Consider the following 22875-nt stretch of genomic DNA (forward strand, 5'->3'; position numbering starts at 1 on the left):
AGGCAGGAAAATCTGGGAGGGCAGTGTCAAGTGGAACGAAGTATCATTCCAGTGGAAAAGATAGTGGGTGCAGTGACGCAGGTGATGCTTGGGGAAATACATCAGAATGTTCCAAAGGAAAGTTGGACAGATTGGGTGAAGAAGGGCAAGGCCAGAGTCATACGAGAGGGTCTGCCTTATCAAGAGGGGAAGTTGTTTCTCCCCATTGAGTCATTGAGGAAAAGGGCCTTGTTTTGGTGCCATAATTCTCACATGGCAGGGCATGTGAGTCTCAGGAAAGCGCCAGACATGGTGCAACAGTATTTTTGGTGGGAGGGGTGGGCTTCCCAGGTACAGGAATATGTGGCAGGTTTTGAGACTTGTGTACGATCTAAGGCAGATCATTTGAAGAAGGCTGGGTTGTTGCAGCCATTGGCCACTCCCACGGAACCTTGGCATGTGTTTCTATGGGCTTTGTTACAGAGCTGCCCCGAGATGGAAATTGTGTCACAATTTTGGTGGTACTGGACTATCTACCAAAACCGGTTCATTTCATACCATGTGATGGAATTCCAAGCGCCGATACTCTGTCGTACTTATTCTTGCAGCACATAGTGAGACTGCAAGGATTGCCGAGAACAATAGTATATGACCGGGGGTCGCAATTCACCTCTCGGTTGTAGCATGCTTTCTGCAAGTTACTCAGAATCTCCTGCGCACTATCCACTAGTTACCATCCCCAGACGAATGGTCAGACTGAAAGAGTAAATGAGACCATGGAGAAATATCTGAGGTGGTCTTTGGCTGAGGGCAAATCCTTGTGGGTTCAGTCCCTTTGGCTGGCAGCGTTTTGTTATAATAACACCAAAGACAATTCATTGAGGAATGTCTCCTCATTTCTGCCTGTATGGTCAAGATTGCCAAATGCTACCAGAGGAGGTTCCAAGGTTTAATGAACGCACGCAGGAGCTTCTTGAGATACGAGAGAAGGCACGCCAAAATCTGGACACGGCCAATGTGATTTGTAAGAGGCAAGCAGATCGAAAAATATGATCCAGTCCTAAGTATGTGGTGGGAGATCGAGTGTGGTTTCCACTCAGCACATTAAGTTGTTTGGGTCCCGTAAATGTTTGCCCTGCTTGATCAGGCCTTATACCATTGTATGATGTGTGTCTGATAAGGCAACATGATTGCGATTGCATTTTCATATGAGGATTCATCCAGTGTTTCACGTTTCTTTGGTTACACCCGCAGCTCCTGGTATGTTGACAAGAAAGGCTCCAAGGGTGATGAAGGATGGTCAAGAGGAATTTGAAGTGCAGCACATTTTTGACTCCAAGTGGAGTGGTACAAGACTTTGGTACCTAATTTCCTGGGTGGCTTGTGGTCCTGGGGATGATTCTTGGGAGTCTGCGGAGGCAGTGCATGCAAACCACCTGTTAAGACTATTTCATTGGTCTCGTCTGGGTAAGCCTGGTCCTGGGAAGGGCCCTAGAAGAGGGGGTAATGTGAGGAAAAAGGGGTTGCATAGGCTACAAAGCAGCTCAGGAAAGTGTTCCCATGCGAAAACGGGCAAAAAAACTACAATTCCCATGAGCCTTTGGTTTCGGTTGGGCAGGAGGAGAGCAGGTGTGCCGGCTCATTCGCTCTATTTGAGACACTTCGGGTTCGTGCTGCCTGCTGTTGATAGTTGGTGTGGCAGGCACCCAGCTACCTTCCCCAGCTTCATGTACACCTTTTCTCCAATGGTTCCCCCAAAGCTGCGGTGACACTCTTAAAGTTTGTGTAACTTTGTCACCGTAATATTAGAAGACTCTCAGGTAAAAACAACTTCAATGACTTCAGAATAATGGAATATAGTTCTTAAATGAGTGGTATTCACTTTAACCGAGTTCGCTCTATGGGCTTGGGTAATGCTTGCTCTTTTGTTCAGCTTCTGCCACTGCTACAACTTCTACTTTTAGTGTTCGATATGTTATAAGATGTGGGTGTCTTAATGGAAACAAAATTAGGCACACGCAATTTTGTTTTAGTCTTGAACTGCCACGTCAAAGAATGCATATTCCCACCTTTTGATCAGCTTTCAGCCTCCAAGGTATCGGGAAACACTGTTGCATGCGTGGCCTCTTTACATTAGGCTTGTAACATTTTGGCAAAGTCAGTTCTGTTTTGATAAGTTAACTGGCAACGTTCTCCTTTTTAATAGGAGCCACGCAACCGTTCAGTAACAAGTTATTTCTTATAATGGTGAAAAGAGAGGCTTTCACTACACGTGGGTACTTCAGCTTGTTAACAAAAAGTAGTGTGTTACAATCCCCTTACTAAAAAGACTTCCCACTTCTGCGAACAACTTCTACTCGCTTAGCTGTATACGCAAGTGGGAATAAAGCTGGTTAGTTACCAGCAAGGTATTTTTGTTAGGTTGGAGTCCAGAACATCCTTTCCCCGACACCACAATTACGACGACTGCGGGCTGCTTCTGCTTCCCAACTTAATGTCTTCTGCTGCTACTGCTACAGGCACCCTTGGGAACTGCACCCCTTTGCTGTACGCGTGTCTCCGATCCAGCCTCCATAATGGAGAGTCTTTTTTCTCCAGCTTCCCTCGGCTTGCCGCTGCACACAGGTCTTGGGTGGATGCATGACTTCAGCTCTATATTCACAGCAATTAGGCCCACCTGGAAAGACTGCCAGTTTCTTCCAGTTTTCTTCCAATGCAGCCACATCCAAAAAGGGTTTGTGAGCACAGGACCAACTCAGAGACTGCAGGTGAAATCTGCTCTTCCTCTTTTATGGCGTCTCTTCCGTGGTCACCCTTCCTAGTTAACTGCCACCCTCATGCTCTGCTGCTTCTTCATCTACTGCTACTGCCGATCTTCCAGCTCCTGCTCCAGCCTTCTTACTACTGTTACTCCATGCTGCAGACTTTGATGCCCCTCAGTTGGGCTAATTGGTTTCAGGTTCAGACCCTTAGGACTAATTGCCTGACCCTGCCACAAGCTACTAGGCTTGCCTGCCTAGCCTTGACACAGGTATTTATTTATTTATTGGGCATCTGTAAAGCACTTATATATGAGGGAAATTGGGTTTCAACGTGCCCGCAGGGCAAAGGGAAGGGAACAAGGGAAACAGCTAGACAAAGGAATATGCTAAATACAAGAAAGCGGAACTACTAGGTGCAAGGAAGGCATGGTATCAACAGTAAAACAGGCACAAGTGACCACAGTTCAAGGGTGTTTATTGAACTTCAAAATGGGCTTGAAAAATGCCTATCTAATCCTAAATCTACAGACGGAAGCAAGCTATGGCGATCACACAATAATAACACAATCTTAGTGGTGTCTTGTCAAAATAAAAAGGGCCTACACTAATACACCTATTGCCAATCATTACCTCTAAATACAAATAGTGTGGTAAAAAGTGGTACGAAAAAGAAAGAAGTGTTCACAAAAGGAAATGTCAGGATGTTCAGGCCGCTGGCCTTCCTTCCCCACGTTTTCAGCACGGGACAAGTTGGTACACTCGAGCTTAGCACCGTCTCTGGCTTCTCTAGTACGAGGATACAGTTCAATCATTAGCATCAGGGCCTTACATGCCCAAGTCTCTTTGCCTTTCAAAGTCTCTTCTTTCAGAGGGCCTGATGGGACAAACAAACAATCCGTTCTTTTCCTCTCTGGATTTCACAAGCACTCAGTTTCTCAGGTGCTGCATTATTCACCTCAGATCCCTCTCAGCCGGGCTCAGATCCCACATACTCAATTTCTCAGGTGATTCACTATTCACCTCGGATCCCCCTCAGCCAGGTTCAGATCCCTTTTAACACAATGTTCGTAGGATTTTAATGTATGCAGTTTCTCAGGTGATTCACGGTACACCCCGGATGCCCCTCAGATCCTCTTCAACACAATGTTCAATTAGTCTCCCTCCGCCGGGCTCGGACAAATTTCAATTTAACCTTTTAACACCAACTTGCTTTAACCAAAAGTTCTCAGCTGATCTCCATCCGCTGGGCTCAGACAAACTTCACCTACTTTGTCAGCAAGTTTCTTTATGCTATTAACATCGAAGACTTTCGATTGTGCATGGGATTTTGCTTGACCCATTGCAGGACCACTTTGATTCTCAATTCTTTGTCACTCTTTCAGTTGGATACCTTAAAGAGACTTTCAAATGAGCAGGCACGCAGTGCCGGACCCCTTTGTCTAAGGTATCGTATCTTGGCTTCAAAGTTCAATCACTCATTTGTTATTCAATTTTAGTCATGATGATTATCACATGCGCTTCATGCAATGTTTGCTTCAGCTTTCACTGTACAATGTTGCCGCTTGCAACCTTGGCTTCAACACAGACCGGTCTGGTATCAGTCTCCCCAACTCACCGGCTGTTCTGACTTCACTATCGCTGCTTTGTTGTTGGAGCCAGGGACAGTACCACAGCGCCTTGACTATCGACATGGGAGAGACACGGGTACCTCCGACACTCAATGCAGGATTCTTCAGCCTTGTTTCCTGATCTTATGTTTTCTATTCTCGAAGGTTCATGAAAGTAACAGTTCCGCGTCAAAAAGGTCAAGGGCACTTCCCTCCTTGCGATCGATCCCCTTCTGTTTCGCTGACTTTTGCATTGTTTTAAACTGCCATCTTGGAACTGCTGCTTCCTCGTGTGCTTTGCCTCGCTAAGAGTGTGCTCTCATGCTTCACCTTTTAACTGTGGGAGGAAGTGTAATAGAAGTCAGGTGTGTGTAATAAATAGTAATTGCCTGACCATTATATTGGGACATGTCAGGTATACGGATCTGGTGTCAGTCTGTTTTCTCTCATAGCGAGTTATTTGTGAGAAAGTGTTTGTGTTGGAAAAGGGGGTGGGGGTTGAGTTCCTAAGTATCCTCCCTGGTAGGATGGGGTAAAGGTGTTACAGTGAAGGGGATACTGCGCCTGGCCATCCGCTGTCCCACTCCCACTCCCGAAGACCCCTCTTCCAGGTGATCCTCCCGCACTGGTCCACCCCCAGGAACTGGATCCAAAAGCGATGGTTGTGTCCTGGCCACCTGGATGACACATCCCTGGGGACTAGCAGGTGAGGCTCCTTCTGGTTTCTCACATAGGCCTTGTAAACATTTGGATCTTGCAAGTGCAGAGAGAGAGAAGGGACATTGGAAGGGGGTAAGCGCTAGAGGATCCACAGAGGGGTGAAGTGCCAGGGAGACAGTTGCAAGGAACAGGTAAGAGCAACAGCTGGTTGCAAGACAAACAGTAAGTGCCAGGCAGTGACCACTATATGAAAGAGGGCTCACCGGCCCATATCATAAGTGCAGGCCTGTGAGGCAGCACAGGCCAAGTGGTGCTCTAAGGCAAATGCTGGGGAGGGCGGATGCTGTGGGCGATCAGGCAGAAGGCCAGGACCCAGAAGGACACCTAAGAGCCCATGCCACCAATCACAGCTACTGTGCGGTTTAGCACAAGAGGGAGCGGGGGAAGGAGGAGAAGAGAAAAGTCTTAAGGTGTTTGCGGAACTTGAGGAGATCTGGCTCAAGAGGGAGAGAAAGGGGGAGGCTGTACCAGAGGAGGGAGCCAGCCGAGGAAAGGGAACAACCGACCGCTCTCTGCTTAGAGAAGTGTTTGGCAAGCAAAGAGTTGGAGCCAGAGGATCATAGGGATCTGGAAGGAGAGTATTTGGTGAGAGCAAGTTGTAGATAACATGGTCCCCGGCACCAGTCAGCTTTATGGATGATACAAAGGGATTTAAATTTGATCCTTGCAGTAACCAGGAGCCATTGGAGAGAATTTAGGGATGGAGCGATATGATCCCTGGGCATAAGGCCAAGGATAAGTATTGCAGCCCTATTGTAGATTAGCTGGAGGGGGCAGATAGAAGAAGAAGAAGGTAGATTAAGGAAGAGGCTGATGTAGTCCAGCCTGGAGAGTACCAGAGCTCTGGAGACATTGGGCTTCTGGGGGAACGTGTGGAAAAAGAGGATGCCCCTGAGGAGGTAGAGTTGGAAATGGGCCTTCTTGGCAAGGTCCAAGATGCGAGGAATGAAAGAGAGAGAAGAGTCGAAGATAACTCCCAGGTTTCTAGTCTCAGAGGAAGGAGAGGGGGGAGAGCCCATCGAGAGTGGCCAGACTGAAGGGAGAATAGAGGCAACAGGAGTCTCGATAGGAAGAATCTCAGTCTTGCAGGCATTGAGACAGAGGTTGTTGGAGGTACACCAAGACTGGATAGCGGACAGGCAATCAGGAATGACAGAGGAGGAAAGAAGAGAAGCAAATGGTAGCCTGAAGAAGAGTTGGGTGTTGTCTGCATAACACTTGAAGTGTGGTGTAAAAGTGGAAATAAGGTGAGCAAGAGGAGCCAGATAGATATTAAAGAGCCAGGGCGAAAGGATAGAGCCTTGGGGAACACCACAGGTGGAGATAGAGGGAGGTGAGGAGAAAGAACCTCGGATAACCTGGGAGGGGCTTTCAGTAAGGAAGGATGTCAGCCAGTCCTGTGCCCGCTCCAAGGTGCCAAGGGTATCATGGAGCCGTTTTGTGAGGATGGAGTGGTTAACCATGTCAAAAGCAGAGAAGAGATCAAGCAGAATGAGAACAGCAGATGAGTTGGAGTCAGGAGATGCGAGCAGTTCTTCAAAGGTATTCAAGAGTGCAGTTGCCATGCCTCTGTATGCTCGTAATCCTGATTGATGGTTGTGAAGGCAACCAAAAGTCTCAGTATGCCGGGTCAGTTGGGGGAAGAACAACTTCTCCAGAGGTTTCCCAAGGAAGGGAGTAAGAGCGAGCAGTTAGCCGGACATGAGGGGTCATCAGAAGGCTTTTTCAGGAGGGGGTGCACAAGAGACTGCTTGAAGGACGAGGAGAAAGTCCAAAAGGTTGATTGCAGAAGTCCTTGAGTGCAGGGGCAAGGGTGCCGATATTGTCCTTAATAGTTCTGGAAGAAGAGGGGGAGACCTGTTTGGAAAAGACCTTCATAGAGCGGACAACTCTAGTGGCCTCGTCCGGTGTGATAGGAGAAAAGGAGGAAAGAGTGGATGAGGAGGGGCCAAGGACAGCAGGGGAATGGGGAGGGGTGGGAGAAGGGGAAGAAGCGCGAGAACTCAGGATGTCCTGAGTTTTGGCAATGAAGTGGGAAGCCAGTGCAGTGCAGAGGGCCTGGGAAAGAAGAGGTGAGGAGAGACTGCAGATGGATTGGCTAGTTTCTTGCAGATGTTAAAGAGTTCAGCTGTGTTGTTAGAAGGTCCAGAGACACGGGTCTGCATGTGAGCCCTCTTCTTGGAGTGAATGGAGAGACGATTTTGCCTTTGGAGAAGGCGACAGGCCAGTTTATAAAAGGATGAGCTCAAGATCTGCCACTTTCGTTCAGCAGCTCTGCACTTGCTTTTCAGGGCTGCTAGATTAGAGGCATAGCAAGTGTTACGCTTGGAGCAGGTTTCAGGCGGATCCTCATGACAGTGTGAGTGATAGTGAGAGCTAGATTGTTGAGAGCAATAGTTGAGTCAGAAGTTAGAGGAGGGGGGGATGAAGGTGGATGCAAAACCAGCAACTGACACTCGTTTAATTGTACAAATGTCGGGAAAACCAGGCTGGCATGGCTGGGGAGGTTCGGTCATACGGCCGAGAGGTCCCACATGGGAGGAAAGGAGAGTGTGGTCAAACCAGGATAGCAGGGTGGAGAGTGGGGTAGAGAGCAAGAGATAAGAAGGTTCTATGTGATAATTTAATAAAGTTATTCACTGTAGTGACTACCTTACTCCTAGTCCATAGTCCCCTTTCCTCCATACTTGTGGGACATTCCGACGGGACCAGAGCACTTTTGTAAAAAAGCATCACATTTTAAAAAAATGTGTCCTTCTCTTTTTACGCAGGGTACCGCACGTGGCCGTAACCCCGCCCTCCTTAGCTCAGCCCAGCGCATCGCCCATCAGTCCTTTTCTATCGCCAGGTCTGAGACCTGTAAGCAATAACAGAGGAAACTTATTAGAGGAGACGGCGGGCAATCGAGGAAAGGGGACTATGGACTAGGAGTAAGGTAGTCACTACGGTGAGTAACTTTATTATACTCCTACGTCCCGTCCCCTTTCCTCCATACTTATGGGAGATTCCCAAGCACTCCTCACAGGAATTATGGGTGTATGGAAACGTCTTACTGAAACAGGTTCCTAGGCACAGATTGACCGATCTGAGCATCAGCCCTGGAGCTCAGGTCCAGACAGTAATGCTTACAAAAAGCTGATGGGGAGGCCCACGTAGTCGGTTTCGCGATGGTCTCCCAAGTGCCCGAAGATCCTGAATGGTATACGCCTCAGAAATACCGGCAGCAATCCTCCGGGAGATGGTTGCTTTCGAGGCCAGCTTTCCTTGTGGATTTCCAAAGGTCACTAAAAGCTGTGAAGAGTTCCAAAGCTCAGATGTTCTGTCCAGATAGAACTGAAGGGCTCTTCTAACGTACAGGCAGTGCAGAACCCTTTCAGCCTCTGGGGCGGGGTCTGGAAAAAAGACAGGTAATGAAATTGACTGATTTAAATGAAAATCAGAGACCAGCTTCAGAAGAAAGGTGGGATTTGTCCACAGGACAACCTTATCCTTATGAAAAGTAAGGAAAGGATGCTCCACCAACAAGGCCTGAAGCTCACTTACACGCCTTGCCAAAGTCACAGCAATCAAAAAGGACACTTTTCACAAAAGGAACTTAAAATCGACAGTAGCCATGGGCTCAAAAGGCTTATGACACAAGGCCGTAAGGACCACATTCAGATCCCACCTTGGATGCAGGCTGCAAACAGGAGGATAAAGATGTAATAGGCCCGCAAAGTGTCTTTTAATGACTGGATTTGTCAGTGAAAAAGAGCACTGGTCAGTGGACAAGTAAGCGGCAACAGCCGACAAATAAGTCCTGCAAGACAAGACATGAATACCCGTTTCTGCCAGATGTGAGACAAAACACAGGACCATGTCGATAGTAGCCTCCCTGGGGTCCAGCTGCCTAGCTAAACACCGGTGGCACAACCGTAGTCATTTACTCTTATACTGAGATCTTGTTGAAGGTTTCCTGGCCGCCTGAATAATGCACATGTTTTCCGTGGACAAATTGAAACGCTCTAAAGATCTGAACTCAGGCACCAGGCTACCAACCTGAACGATTGTGGGGAGGTGTGCCACAACTTCTGATCGCTCTGGTGAAGCAGATCAGGAACCAGCAGAAGCTTGAGCGGCGGGCACACCGATAGATGCTGAAGCTCCAAAAACTAAAACCTGGCTGGCCACCAAGGGGCTATTAACAGCAGGGAGCAATTCAGTGTGTTCTTTAGCTTCCAAAGTGCCCGATGGATCATAGGAAGGGGCGGAAACGCGTAGGCCCTCATGTTATGCCATGGAATTTCGAGAGCATTTTCCAGAGAGGAGGCTCTGAGGCCGTTCCTGGAGGCATACAGAGGAAGCTTCCTGTTTGTCGATGTCGCAAAGAGGTCCACTTCTGGAGTGCCCCAAAAGCGGAAAATATCCAAGAGGATCTCCGTGTTCAGTTCCCACTTGTAGCTGACCACTGCTCATCGGCTGAGGGCATCTGCAGTGACATTCAGCAGGCCCGTGATGTGTACTGCTACCAGCCAGATACCATGCTGAATGGCCCATTCATAAATCTGAATGGCAAGATCCACAAGAGAAGGAGACCTGGTACCCCGTTTGTTGATATAGAACATGGATAGCGCATTGTCCGTGCGGACACGGACCACCTTGTTGACAATGCATGGTTTGAACGCTTGCAGCGCCAGGAATATCGCCAGAAGCTCCAGATAATTTATATGAAGCTGTCTGTCCTGTGGCGACCAAAGATCGAAAACCTGAAGATGATCAAACGTCACACCCCAACCCAGAAGGGAGGAATCCTTCGTGACAGTCAATAGCAGGCAAGGGTCCTGAAAAGGAGCACCCACCGAAAGATTGCTGAGAGACGACCACCACAAGAGATCCTGTCATGAGCACTGTTCCCGAGAAGCCAAGTCAAGCCCAGCATCCCCGGAAGCAGACTCACGACCCTCGTCCCCGGCTCCAGCAAACCCCTATTGGGGCCCTTTGGACCATGTCCTGGCGCCTCTGGCGCCAGGCTCATAAGGAACCTCAGTCCCGGCGCCAGGGGCGCCGGGCTCATAATTCTTGCAAAGGTGCTTGGGTGGACCTACCTGTAGCAGACCATGCTGCATACTCACCTTTGCAAATGCTGGCAGGATGAAGTCCCCAGCCTTCTGCTGGGAGGAACTATTCCCTGAACTGGGACTACTTTCTTACCTGGGTGGGGCTGGTGCCATCCTTAGCTCTGGAACACAGGAACTCTTTTACCTGGGCGAGGCTGAGGAAGAAGACACCCAATCACTCCAACACTATTTAAACCACACCCGATTGGGAAAACGTGCTTCGCGTTATTCTGCATCTGCAGCAGGACGCTCACCGAGTCAGCTCCAGCATTCCAGTGACATCTCCAGCTTCAGCTCAGCAACCTGTGGAAGAAAGCCACGAGAACTATACTTACCATCCAGGAATCCAGACACCGGCAGAACCTGCAAGCAAAAGAAACATAAGGTTAGCAAGTTGCAACACGTTCGCAGCCGCGCTCGCTTACCTGATCCATCTGTGCTTTCACGGATTCTTCGCGGCCTTCTCTTCAGCAGCCTAACAGCACCTGTAAAGACAAAGAACATTGTTAAGTAGGAATCGGGTGAAGGCGGCCCCATTTACTTTTCTTACCTGCTTTTGTGCGCGTATTACGATCTCTTCAACCGCAGCAGCCCGGCACCTGAAAACAAGAAAAGACATTATTTAAGTGCCATTAAAGACTGCAAGAAAGCCTAACACTTACGTGTTTCCCCACGTGCATCCGCGACTTGGAAAACGCCCGCTAGGTCCCGACACCTGCAAATAAGAAAAGAACATTGTTAGAGGTGCTATAATAAGGTCACAGATCATTATACTCACGTACTTCGCAGGTGCAACGGCAACGGACGAACAATGCCCGCAACATCTCAAGACCTGAAAACAGAAAACAAGGGACATTATTGAGGTGTCATTGAAATTCCCGTACCTACGTACAACCGCACGTGTCGCGCTCTCAGTGACCACGCCCTCAGCATCCAGGCACCTGAAAAAGACAATGCAAAGACTTCATTAAAGGTGCCCATCTCTTCAAGACTATAAACTCTTTATACCTACTGGCATCCGCTCGTGCAGTAACGGCGGCATCACCTTTTGGCATCTCAGCACCTGTGCCACTTCTAAGGCCACAAAAGACTTTGAGGACCTCCAGTGACGTAACTGGAACCCACGCACCCCTGCATAAGTCGCAGGATGGAGAGCCCAGCATTTATACGCCTAAGGTGAGAGCTCACCAGGACATTGGACTTTCGGAGAGTTGGCGATTAGTGAGGAGGAAGTCCAGCCAAACGGTCATTAACCCTTTTTTCTTCCGCCTGCAGAAACCTTACCCTGCAAGCCAGACGGTCAATAAGAGGAAGCCCAGTCCAGAGAGTCATCCGAGCTCTACGCTTCTCAATTGAAGAGACTATAACAGTTCAGCCGGGGCCAGCGCCTCCGTGGGAATCAGGTGAGCGTTACAGATCCCTCCTCATGAAAGGTGGAACCGGTATCATTTTGGAATCTGGATCCACTGCTTGAAGCTATGAGCTCCGAAGAGCCATCTGCGTCTGCCTCATCTTGAGACGAGCAAGAGGAAGAGCCAGCACGCACGAAGCCATGAGGCCCAGAAGCCTCTGGAACCACCAGGCCGACATGCTCTCCGACTGGATAAACACCTGACATGTGGCAATCAGATCCGCCATTCTGTCCCCAATCAGGTACACTTTGCAATTGATTGTGTTCCAACGAAAACCCCGGAAAATCAAGTCCTGAGAGACCATAATGGAGGATTTCCGCCAGTTCACTGACAGCCTAAGGTGAAACAGGAGCTGTGGGAGAGACTGAAGGTTGCTCGAGGCATTCAGTGGACAAGGTCTGCACAGCAGCCAGTGGTCCAAATACGGATACACATGGATAGCCTGTAGCCGAAGAAAAGCTGAAATGACTGACATCATCTTTGTAAAGACATGCGGTGCCGAGCTGAAACCAAACGGGAGCACACGAAACTGGAACTGCAACTCCCCCATGGAAAACCGCAGGTATTTCCGATGCGGACTACAAATGAGGATATGCATATACGCATCCTGAAGGTCCACCACACTGAGCCAATCGCCCTTCGGTAAAGAGGACTTTATCTGACCGGGCGTGATCATCTTGAATTTCTCTTGTGGAAGAGAAAGGTTGAACTGGGAAAGGTCTAGGATGGTGCGCAGGCTAGCCTGGTTGGGTTTGGGCACAGTAAACAGACAAGAGTAAAAGCCATCCCCTCGCTCCCCTAGGGGAACGGGTTCCACCGCCTTGAGATCCAGAAGCTTCTGGACTTCGGCTCAGAGGGAGGGCATCCCCGACTGCTGGAAGGGAGGATTGATGGGTGGGGTAGGGGGAAGGGGCAAGCGGAAGCCCGCCCGAGCAATGGATAAGACCCACAGATCCCCAGTGATGGTCTGCCACGCCTCCCAGTGAGACGCAATGCGCCCTCCCACCGGGGTTTCGTGCGAGCGCAGAAAAACATCAGTAAGCGGACTTCTCGGCGGAGGGGCCGCTTGATCCTGAAGAGGAGGCAGAGGACTGAGAGAAAAATCGGCCTTGCTGCTGTATCCGACGAGAGTTCCTGGATGGAGGATCGACCCTGCGTGTCCTCCGATCCAGAAACCCTTGAAAACCGGAGGAGGAACGAGGCTAAAATGACGTTCTTTGAGCTTTGAACGGCGGCTTCAACAACACGGACAGGGACTTGGCTGTTTGAGTGCTGTCTTTAGTTTTATTCAGCTCTACATCCGTTGATGAGCGGAACAGCTCCTTGCCATCAAAAGGCAGGTCCAGAACCTTATCCTGGACCTCCTTAGAAAAATTTGTGGCATGAAGCCAAGCCTGACGAGAGGTGTCAACACCAAGCATGATGCCCCGAGCCGAGGTGTCAACATGATGAGCCGCGGCATCGAGCATATCCTGCGCCAGAACCCTGGCATCCAACAAGCCACCTTTAAAATCATCCAGCTTGTCCGCAGCAATGAACTCCTCAAATTCAGATAGACCCTTCCACATTTTCATATATGCCGCCGCTAAGATGAGCTCTGCGTTCGCCTGGCGCAACTGCAGGGCCGAATTAGCGAAGATCTTTCTCCACAAGGAGTCAAGCAACTTGTCCTCCTTGGCCAGAACCTGGGCTGCCGGTGTATATGACGCGGAGGCCAGTCTGAATTGAAGCGTGGCAGCAGCCACAACTGTGGAGGAAAGGAGAGGGCAAGACGCTAAGGCTATCTCTTCCGAAGTGTGAAGACTATAACGAGCGTCAATCCTTTTGTTAATGTGAAGTCCAGAGTGTGGTTTATCCTAGAACTTGCGGACCTCGTCCAAAACGTCCCTCTGAAGGAACAAGCCGTTTCGCTCCTGAGGAGACAAGGTGAACGCCCCAGAAAGCACCCCCTCTTGGGGAACGCTGTCTCAGGTACTGGTACATCCAGAAGAGACATCATGTCCAGAACCCGGTCATGGAACACTCTAACAGAGCGGGGCTGGTCCTCGCTATCCTGATCCCCTGCGTGTCATCTGACACGTCCGGATCGACTTGCGTCACATCTGGCTCTGCCGAAGACTTGTCTATTGGAGACAAGGGAGGCAGGGGGAGGGCTGGAGGTGGGCCAATCAGTGGAGGTGGAACAGCTGCCGGGACAACCGGTGCTACGGCTGGAACCGTCGACACAGGAGCATGTGCTGGAGGGCAGATTTCCCTAAACAGACCTCTGAAATACTCCTTCATGGGGTCACAGTGCATGAGCCTCTGACATTTTCTGAAAAAGGCATCCTCCGCCGAAGGTTTAGGCATTGGAGTGGGAAGAGGCCGCTCATGGGAGGAGTAATTCCAAGGCTGTAAGGGAGAGGGCTGCCAAGAAGGGCCTCCTCCAGTCGGATCAACATAGATCAAATGGGCACATGTAGCAGGCAGCGAGACCGTGTGCGCTAATGGCATCCGAGCATTCCAGTCATAAACTGGACGAAAAGGATTCGCACCAGGAAGTCAATGTTCACCTGAAAACACGCTCCCAGCACCTGACGCCGAGGGCGTAGGTGTAAGGGAGGAATCCAAAATGGCCGTCGTAGTTTGTGCAGGAACGGGCACCATTTTGTCAGCACCTGAGGAGAACTGCGTCACAGGTGTGAGTGAGGCAGGGGTCTCCACAGACGGGTCAGGTATCTTAACTTTAGCCTTGACACAAGGATCCTCGGCAGAGCCGGTACTGTGTGGCCTAGGATGTTTCTGAGGCATACTATTAGCCAAATTAGCCTCTAGAAAAGGGACCTCGGCAGAGCCGGTAACAGAGGAATTACAGTCAGCGACCTCACTCTGTGCCCCCTCAAAAGAATCGTTATCACCGCAAAGACAGGAACGTGGAGGAATCCACCTCACAGACAAGACCTTGACAGTTCTGTCGGTCACCTTAGCCCCAGAAAGAGGAACCTCGGAACAGAGTCCGGTAACGGCTCCCTCAAGAGGGGCCTCGAACCTTGGTTCGGTACAGAAAGCCTCTAATGAGGCCTCAGGGCGAGCCCCGGTGTCTGTATGGGAAGCTCAAGCCAAGGAGACCTCGAAGTAAGCTCCGGTACCCAGCGCCTCAGTAGAACTGGGCCATGGATTAGCACCCCCAGGAGGGCCCTCGGATTGTAATCCGGTGCTGGCAGGCCCCTTACGGAAGCCCTCGGAGAAAACTTTGTTACCTTTTTTAGGCCTGGAAGGCACCTCCGGCGAAAACCCGGTAATAGAACTTATGAAGCGCCTCCCGGACTGGGAAGACTCTGAGAAGGAGTCCCCAGCCGGGGTGCCCTAAAAACTAAAGAACTTACTGGTCGTCTCTTCTTCTCGTCGATGAAACTCTGAAAATGCATAGGAGGGACGCGCTGAAACACCTCCTCCCACTGCTCCAGATGACGTTGAAACGCTCGGACCGAGAGGGAATCGCAGTAGAAACACGAGTCCCATCGGTGATCCGGACCCAAACACTCTAAACAAAGAGGATGGGGATCCGACCTAGGGAAGCATCTCTCGCAAGAAGAACAAGAAGGAAATTCTAAATGAACCAGCATGGATGGACTACTACGCGACTGCCAAACCGGAGCAGGAGAGAAGGACACTGGAAGGAAAAAATCTTCCAAAGATGCAAGTGCGTCCAATCCAGACCGCACGGAGAAAAGGACTGATGGCCGATGCGCTGGGCAGAGCTAAGGAGGGCGTGGTTACAGCCACGTGCAGTATCCTGCGGAAAAAGAGAACGACACATTTTTGAAAAATGTGATGCTTTTTTACAAAAGTGCTCTAGTCCCGTCCCACAGGACAGAATGTCCCATAAGTATGGAGGAAAGGGGACGGGACGTAAGAGTATCTGTTTTTGTCAGTCGCTCAACAAAAAGACCCATTTGTTTCGGCCAATTTTGGGCGGTTTACAAAAAAGTGAAAACCCACGTTGCCTTGCCCCCCACTCCACCCTGCCCCAACGGGATTTGTTCAAATTCATGGGGTTTCATCCCCTCAACCCCCCTCCCTCAGCACCCCCCAATCCATACTCCCTGAAATTAAACAAACAAAAAAAACGCAACAAACATACACACACTTACCCGTTCAATGTTGCGGCCACCTCCGGGTCCTTTAGTGCCAGTCAGCCGCAGCGTGCACTTGTGTGCATCGCAGGGGCCTGACAGTTCAATTTAGAAAGATCGCTCTGTGCGGTCAGAGAGCGGCCTTTCTAAATCAATTTTTGGGTGAAAAGATCTTTATAAAAAGATCTTGTCACCTGGAACGGATCAGAATGGATGAAGGCATCAAGAGTGTGTCCAGCCAAGCTGGTAGGGCCGAGGGGAGAATAGAGAGGGAGAGAGAGGTGCAGAGGTCATGGAAGAGAGTGGAGGTTGTGATTGAAGAATCAAAGTGTATGTTGAAGTCACCCAGAAGGAGGAGATTGGAGGTGGAGGTCAGGAGAGAGAAGGAGAAATTGGCCCATTGTGAAAGAAAAGAGGAGATAGAGCCTAGGGGCCTGTAGATAGTAGCAAGTTGGAGAGATGCCAAGCTTGCAGACCAGGCTTTCAAACATGGGCACGAGGAAAGAAGGCACCCACTCAGGGAATATCAATGCTACACGGTTGGGATGAGGCTTTGAGATGATATTTTAGCCATCAAGGAGAAGGGAGTCAAAAGCAATGACTGAGTTGGCATTGAGCCACGTCTCAGTGAGAGTGAAGATCTGGAGATCAAAGTCTTCAAGAATAACCAGGTTACTCACCATAGTGACCACCTTACTCCTAGTCCATAGTCCCCTTTCCTCCATACTTACGGGAAATCTCTCCGTCCTGTGGGAGGGCACCGGAGCTCTTAGTAAAAAGCATCCAAAAAATGTTTTAAAAAATGCGTCCTTCCTCTCTTTCTTGCGCGGGACCCGGCACGCGGCCGTAACCCCGCCCACCTTGGCTCCGCCCCACGCATCGCCCATCAGTCCTTTTCTATCGCCAGGTCAGAGACCTATTAGCAATAACAGAGGTACCTTATTAGAGGGGACAGCGGGCGGGAGTATGGAGGAAAGGGGACTATGGACTAGGAGTAAGGTGGTCACTACGGTGAGTAACCTGGTTATACTCCTATGTCCCGTCCCCTTTCCTCCATACTTATGGGAGATTCCCAAGCACTCCTAACAGGAACTACGGGTGGATGGAAATACCCCTTACTAAAAAAGGTTCTTCAGTACAGCATGACCAAACTGAGCATCAGCTCTTGAGCTCATGTCAAGACAATAATGTTTACAAAAAGCAGATGGGGAGGCCCAAGTAGCTGCCCTAGCGATGGACTCCCAGGGGACATTTTTCTGAAAAGCAACCGCGGATGTCTTGCCCCGCAACAGGTGTGCATGAATACCCTTAGGAGGTTTCAGCCCTTGGACAGTGAAAGACTCCGTAATGCAGGCGGCGATCCACCGGGAAATAGTCGCCTTAGACGCCTGCTTACCTTGAGGGTTACCAAAAGTCACAAACAGTTGAGAAGAACTCCTAAGCTCAGAAGTCCTGTCCAGATAGAACTTAAGAGCCATTCTGACATTGAGACAATGCAGAACCCATTCTGCCTCTGATGTAGGGTTCGGAAAAAAGACTGGCAGGGAGATCGACTGATTCAGAAGGAATTCAGTTACCAACTCTGGCAGGAAAGCAGGATTTGTCTGTAGGACTACCTTGTGAAAGGCCAAAAAGGGATGCTCCACCGAGAAGGCCTGGAGCTCACTCACCCGCCTCGCTGACGTAACAGCGACCAAAAGGGACACTTTCCAGGATAGGCACTTGAGGTCCACCGTGGCCATTGGTTCAAAAGGTTTGTGGCACAATGCTGTCAGGACTACATTTAGATCCCACGGCGGGTGCGGACTACAAATTGGAGGATAGAGGCGTGTCAAGCCTGCAAAATGCCTCTTAACCACTGGATTACCCAGAGAGTAAGAACATTGGTCCGTAGAAAGATAAGCAGAGACTGCTGAAAGGTAAGTTCTGCATGACAGAACTTGAACACCCAACTCTGCTAGGAAGGATACGAAGGACAGGATGTGTCAATCGTAGCCCCCCTTGGGTCCAACTGACAGAACCTGAGCCATTTACTTCTGTATTGGGATCTAGTCGAGGATTTCCTGGCTGCCTGGATAATACGCATGTTATCCGCAGACAAGTTAAGATGTTCTAAAGACTTGAACTCAGGCACCATGCCGCCAAGCTGAGCGATTGTGGGGAGGGGTGCCACATCTGCTGCTCCCTCTGATAAAGAAGATCGGGGGTCACTGGTAACCTGATCGGCAGATACACCGACAGGTGTTGAAGTTCTGAAAACCAAAACCTGGTCGGCCACCACGGGGCTATGAGCAGAAGGGAACAGTTCACCGAGTTCTTCAGCTTCCAAATTCCTCGATGCACTAGAGACAGAGGCGGGAAGGCGTAAGCTCTCATGTTGTGCCATGGAATCTCAAGAGCATCCCCCAGAGAGGAGGCTCCCAGGCCCCCTCTGGAGGCATACTGAGGAAGCTTCTTGTTTACCGCCGTAGCGAAGAGGTCCACCTCCGGTGTGCCCCAACGCAAGAAAATCCATGAGAGGATCTCCGCCTTCAACTCCCACTCGTAGCTGACCACTGTCCGCCAGCTGAGGGCATCCGCTGTGACATTCAGCTGGCCCGGGATGTGCACTGCAAGCAGCCTAACACCATGAAGCACAGCCCACTCCCAAATCTGGATGGACAGGTCGACGAGAGGAGGAGACTTGGTTCCCCCTTGCTTGTTGATGTAATACATCAACGGACCACATTGTCCGTACGTATGCGGACCATCTTGTTGGCTATGACCAGTCTGAACGTCCTGAGTGCTAGAAAGATCGCCAGAAGCTCCAAATGATTTATGTGGAGGCGCTTGTCCTGAGGCCACCAGAGATCCGAGACCTGAAGAGGATCTAATGTCGGACCCCACCCCAGGAGGGAGGAGTCCGTCGTGATCGTCACCGTAGGGACCGGGTCCTGAAACCCTGCACCCACCGACAGGTTGCTGAGAGATGACCACCATTTCAGGTCCGCTCTCATGGAAGCCCGAATCATTATCATCTTGGAATCCGGGTCCACAGCCTGATGCCAAGAACTCCGAAGAGCCATCTGGGTCCGCCTCATCTTGAGACGAGCAAGAAGAAGAGCCAACACGCACGAGGCCATGAGGCCCAGAAGCCTCTGGAACCACCAGGCCGACATTCTCTCTGACTCCACAAAGATCTCACACGTGACTAACAGATCCGCCATCCTGTCCCCGCTCAGGTACACTCTGCAGTCGATCGTGTTCCAGCGAAAACCCAGGAAAATCAGGTCCTGCGAGACCGTCATGGAAGATTTCCACCAGTTCACCAACAGCCCAAGATGGAACAGGAGCTGAAGGAGAGACTGAAGATTGCCCGCTGCTTCCAATGGACAAGGGCTGCGTAAGAGCCAGCCGTCCAAATACGGATACAAATGTATACCCTGCAGATGAAGATAGGCCACAATCACCGACATCATCTTCATGAAGACACGCGGCACAGAGCTGAGGCCAAAAGGAAGCACTTGAAACTGGAAACTGCTCCTCTCCCAAAGAGAAGCAGAGATATCTCCTGTGTGGATTCCAAATCAGAATATGCATGTACGCATCCTGAAGATCCACCACACTGAGCCAGTCGCCCCTCTGCAAGGAGGACCGTATCTGGCTGGGCGTGATCATCTTGAATTTCTCTTGGGGTAGGAAAAGATTGAAATGGGAAAGGTCTAGGATGGTGCACAGGCCAGCCAGGTTGGGTTTGGGCACCGTAAACAGCGGGGAGTAGAAGCCCTCCCCTCGCTCCCCGAGGGGAACGGGTTCTACAGCAGTTCTGAACCTCGGCTTTGAGGTAGGGCGAGCCCGACAGCTGAAAGGGAGGGTTGATGGGTGGGGTAGGAGTAAGCGGAAGGCCGCCCGAGCGACTGACAAGACCCATCTGTCTTCAGTGATGGTTTGCCACGCCTCCCAATGAGACGCAATGCGTCCTCCCACCAGGGTCTCATGCAAACGCGGAGAACCCTCATTTTGTAGGTTTTTTTGTGGTGTTGCCACCTGAACCTGAGGAGGAGGCTGAGGAGCAGGAGAAAAACCGAGTCCGTTGTTGCCTACGGCGGTTATTCCCCAAAGGGGTATCAACTCTGCGAGATTTCCGGTCTAGGAAGCCCCTAAAGCCAGAGGAGGGTCGGCTCTGCACCAATGGCCTCTGGGTTTTGAAAGGGGTCTTAACAAGGACCGATAAGGACTTAGCTGTCTGAGTGCTATCCTTTGTCTTGGTGAGCTCTACATCTGTTGTAGAATGAAAGAGCTCTTTGCCATTGAACGGAAGTTCCAGCATCTTGTCCTGCACTTCTGTCGTGAGGTATCAACCGCCAACATAAGGCCCCGAGCCGAGGTGTCTACGTGATGAGCCGCAGCCTCCATGAGATCCTGGGCCAAGACCCTGGCGTCGGATAATCCCGCTTTAAAGTCTTCCAGCTTCTCGACCGGGATGCACTCCTCAAACTCCGACAGACCTTTCCACATCTGCATATTAGCCCCTGCTAACACCAGTTCGGCATTGGCCTGCCTGAGTTGCAATGCTGAGTAGGCGAAAAATATTCTCCCAAGTGAGTCAAGGAGCTTATCCTCCTTTCCCAGAACCTGAGTAGCCGTCGTGGAAGAGGATGCTGCAGGCCTGCACTGCAAAGTGGCCGCAGCCACCACTGTGGAGGAGGGGGGCGGACAAGACGACAGGACCACCTCTTCCAAAGAATGCAGCCTGTACACGCGTCAATTTTCTTATTAACGAAAAGTCCAGAGTGTGGCTTCTCCCAGACCCTACGGACCTCTGCCAGAACGTCCTTCTGCAAGTACAGGCCGGTATGCTCCAAAGGAGACAGGGTGAATGCCCCAGAAAGCGTGCCCTCGGGTACCGGAACATCTAAGAAGGCCATCATCCAATACCTAGTCATGGAAAGCTCTAATAGAGCGGGGCAGGTCCTCGTTGTCCTGATCGCCTTGCGCGTCATCCGACAGGTCAGGATCCTGCTGAGCCATGTCAGGCGCTGCCTTGTCCATGGGGGACAATGGGGGAAAAGGCGGAAGAGTCGGGGAAGGCACCGTAGGCAAGGGAGGCACTGGCGGAAACACCGGAGGAACGGGTGGAGCCGGAGGCGCGGGCGGACATATCTCCCTAAAAAGCCCTTTGAAATATTCCCTCATGGGGTCGGTACGCATGAGCGTTTGAAATTTACCGAAAAAGGCTTCCTCCGGGGACTGCTTTGGAACCTGAGCCGGCCTCTCATGAGGAGGATAATTCCAGGGACGTAACGGGGAAGGGTTCCACACCGGCCCCTCCACCGACATATCCACATAAATCAACGGTGCCAAACCCACAGGCAACGAAACAGTGTGCGGAAGGGGTATCCGGGCGTTCCAATCATAAACTGGCCGATAAGGATGCGCCCAAGGGACTCTATGTTCACCCACGGAACCAAGCCCTACACCTGAGGCCGATGGCGTAGTTGTAGGGGCAGCACCCAAAATGGCCGCCGCGGTCGTGGCGGGAACTGGCGCCATTTTGTCATCACCTGAGGGGAACTGCGACACGTGAGGAAGTGAGGTAGGGGTCCCTGTCGATGGATCAGGGGTCTTAACTTTAGCCTTAACATAAGGGACCTCGGCAGAGCCGGTACTATGAGGCCTGGAATGTTTCTGCGACATACCAACCGCCAAATTAGCCTTCCAAGGAAGGACCTCGGCACTGCCGGTAAAAGAAGAACTTTCCTTCTTTGCCCCCTCAACAGGTCTGGTGTCGCCGCAAGAGCGTGAACGGTGAGAAACAGCTTTCACCGATAAGGCCTTCCCAGGCCTCTCAGAACTGTTGGTAGCTTTAGCCTCTGTACGAGGGACCTCGGACCCAGGTCCGATAACAGCCTTTTCCGCGCGGGCCTCGAACATCCGTTCGGTGACACCAAGCCCACCCAAGGCCTCGGGGCGCGCCCTGGTCTTATTCTTGAGGGAAGCCGAAAGAGAGGCCTCAGAGCGAGCTCCGGTACCCCACGACTCAGTAGAACTGGGTCTACAAACAGCCCCCACAGGAGGGGCCTCGGAGCGTGCTCCGGTATCCACAGGCCCCCTATGGAGACCCTCAGAGAAAACTCTGGTACTATTATTAGGCCCAACGGGCACCTCAGGGCAATCCCCGGTGAAAGAGCGATCAACGCTCCTCCCGGCCCGGGAGGAACCTGGGAAGGCATCCCCTGGCCGGGGTGCTCTGAAAGGTAAAGAATTTACCGGGCGTTTCTTCTTCTCGTCGATGAACGCTTGAAAATGCGAAGGAGGAGTTTGGCGGAACACCTCCTCCCACTGCTCCAATCGACGTTGAAGTGTCCGGACTGAAAGGGAGCTGCAGTAAAAACAGGAGTCCCAACGGTGATCCATGTTAAGACGGATTTCTGAACTCTGTCCTGGAGGCGCAGAGGTTCAGAAGGCAGGCCTAGTTTCTTGGAACAGGGTAACCTCTGGACAAGCCAGACCAATCAGGGTAGCGATCGCGGCGGTCAAGACTAGTGCCCTCATTCCAACCCAGGCGTTAAGGGTTTAACGGCGCCGTCGGCGGCGTTATCCCTTAACGCCTGATTTCCACCTTAAAGCCTGCTTTTAGCAGGCGTTAAGTACCAAGGCGCTAAGCGTCCTTGCCGCTAATTACAGCACCGTAATTTACGGTGCCGTAATTAGCGCCTTCCCCACTCCCATTATGCCCTATGGGGCAAAAATGGGAATGGGGAAGGGTAAATGGGGATTGGGGATTTACCGCCCCACTCACCTTGGAATGGGGCGGTAAATCCGCCATCCACCATGGTGTAAACGGAGTTTACACCATGGTGGTAAAGTAGGGAACTTACCACCTGGGTTGGAATGAGGGCCTAGGTCTCAAGATGGGTGAGGGTGACTGAAAGCCCGCAATGAGCACACAAAGCAAGGACACTTACAAATGACTCCAAACAGGTGTTATATTAAAAATATATACACATTTATTACAAGGCCTTTGTAACATTGACTGTAGCGAGAAATCACAATAACACTCCAGTAAACCAACACATACCAAACCAATACAATATGTATACAAATACAAACGAGTCTAACGAGTTAGACGCACGAAATGTGTAGACCACCTAGATAGGGAGGAAAACAGGCAGTGCGAATAATAATTAGACCCAGTCCGTCTT

This window comes from Ambystoma mexicanum, chromosome 13 (assembly GCF_040938575.1).
Source record: "Ambystoma mexicanum isolate Mex_15411 chromosome 13, UKY_AmexF1_1, whole genome shotgun sequence".
Taxonomy (NCBI): domain Eukaryota; kingdom Metazoa; phylum Chordata; class Amphibia; order Caudata; family Ambystomatidae; genus Ambystoma; species Ambystoma mexicanum.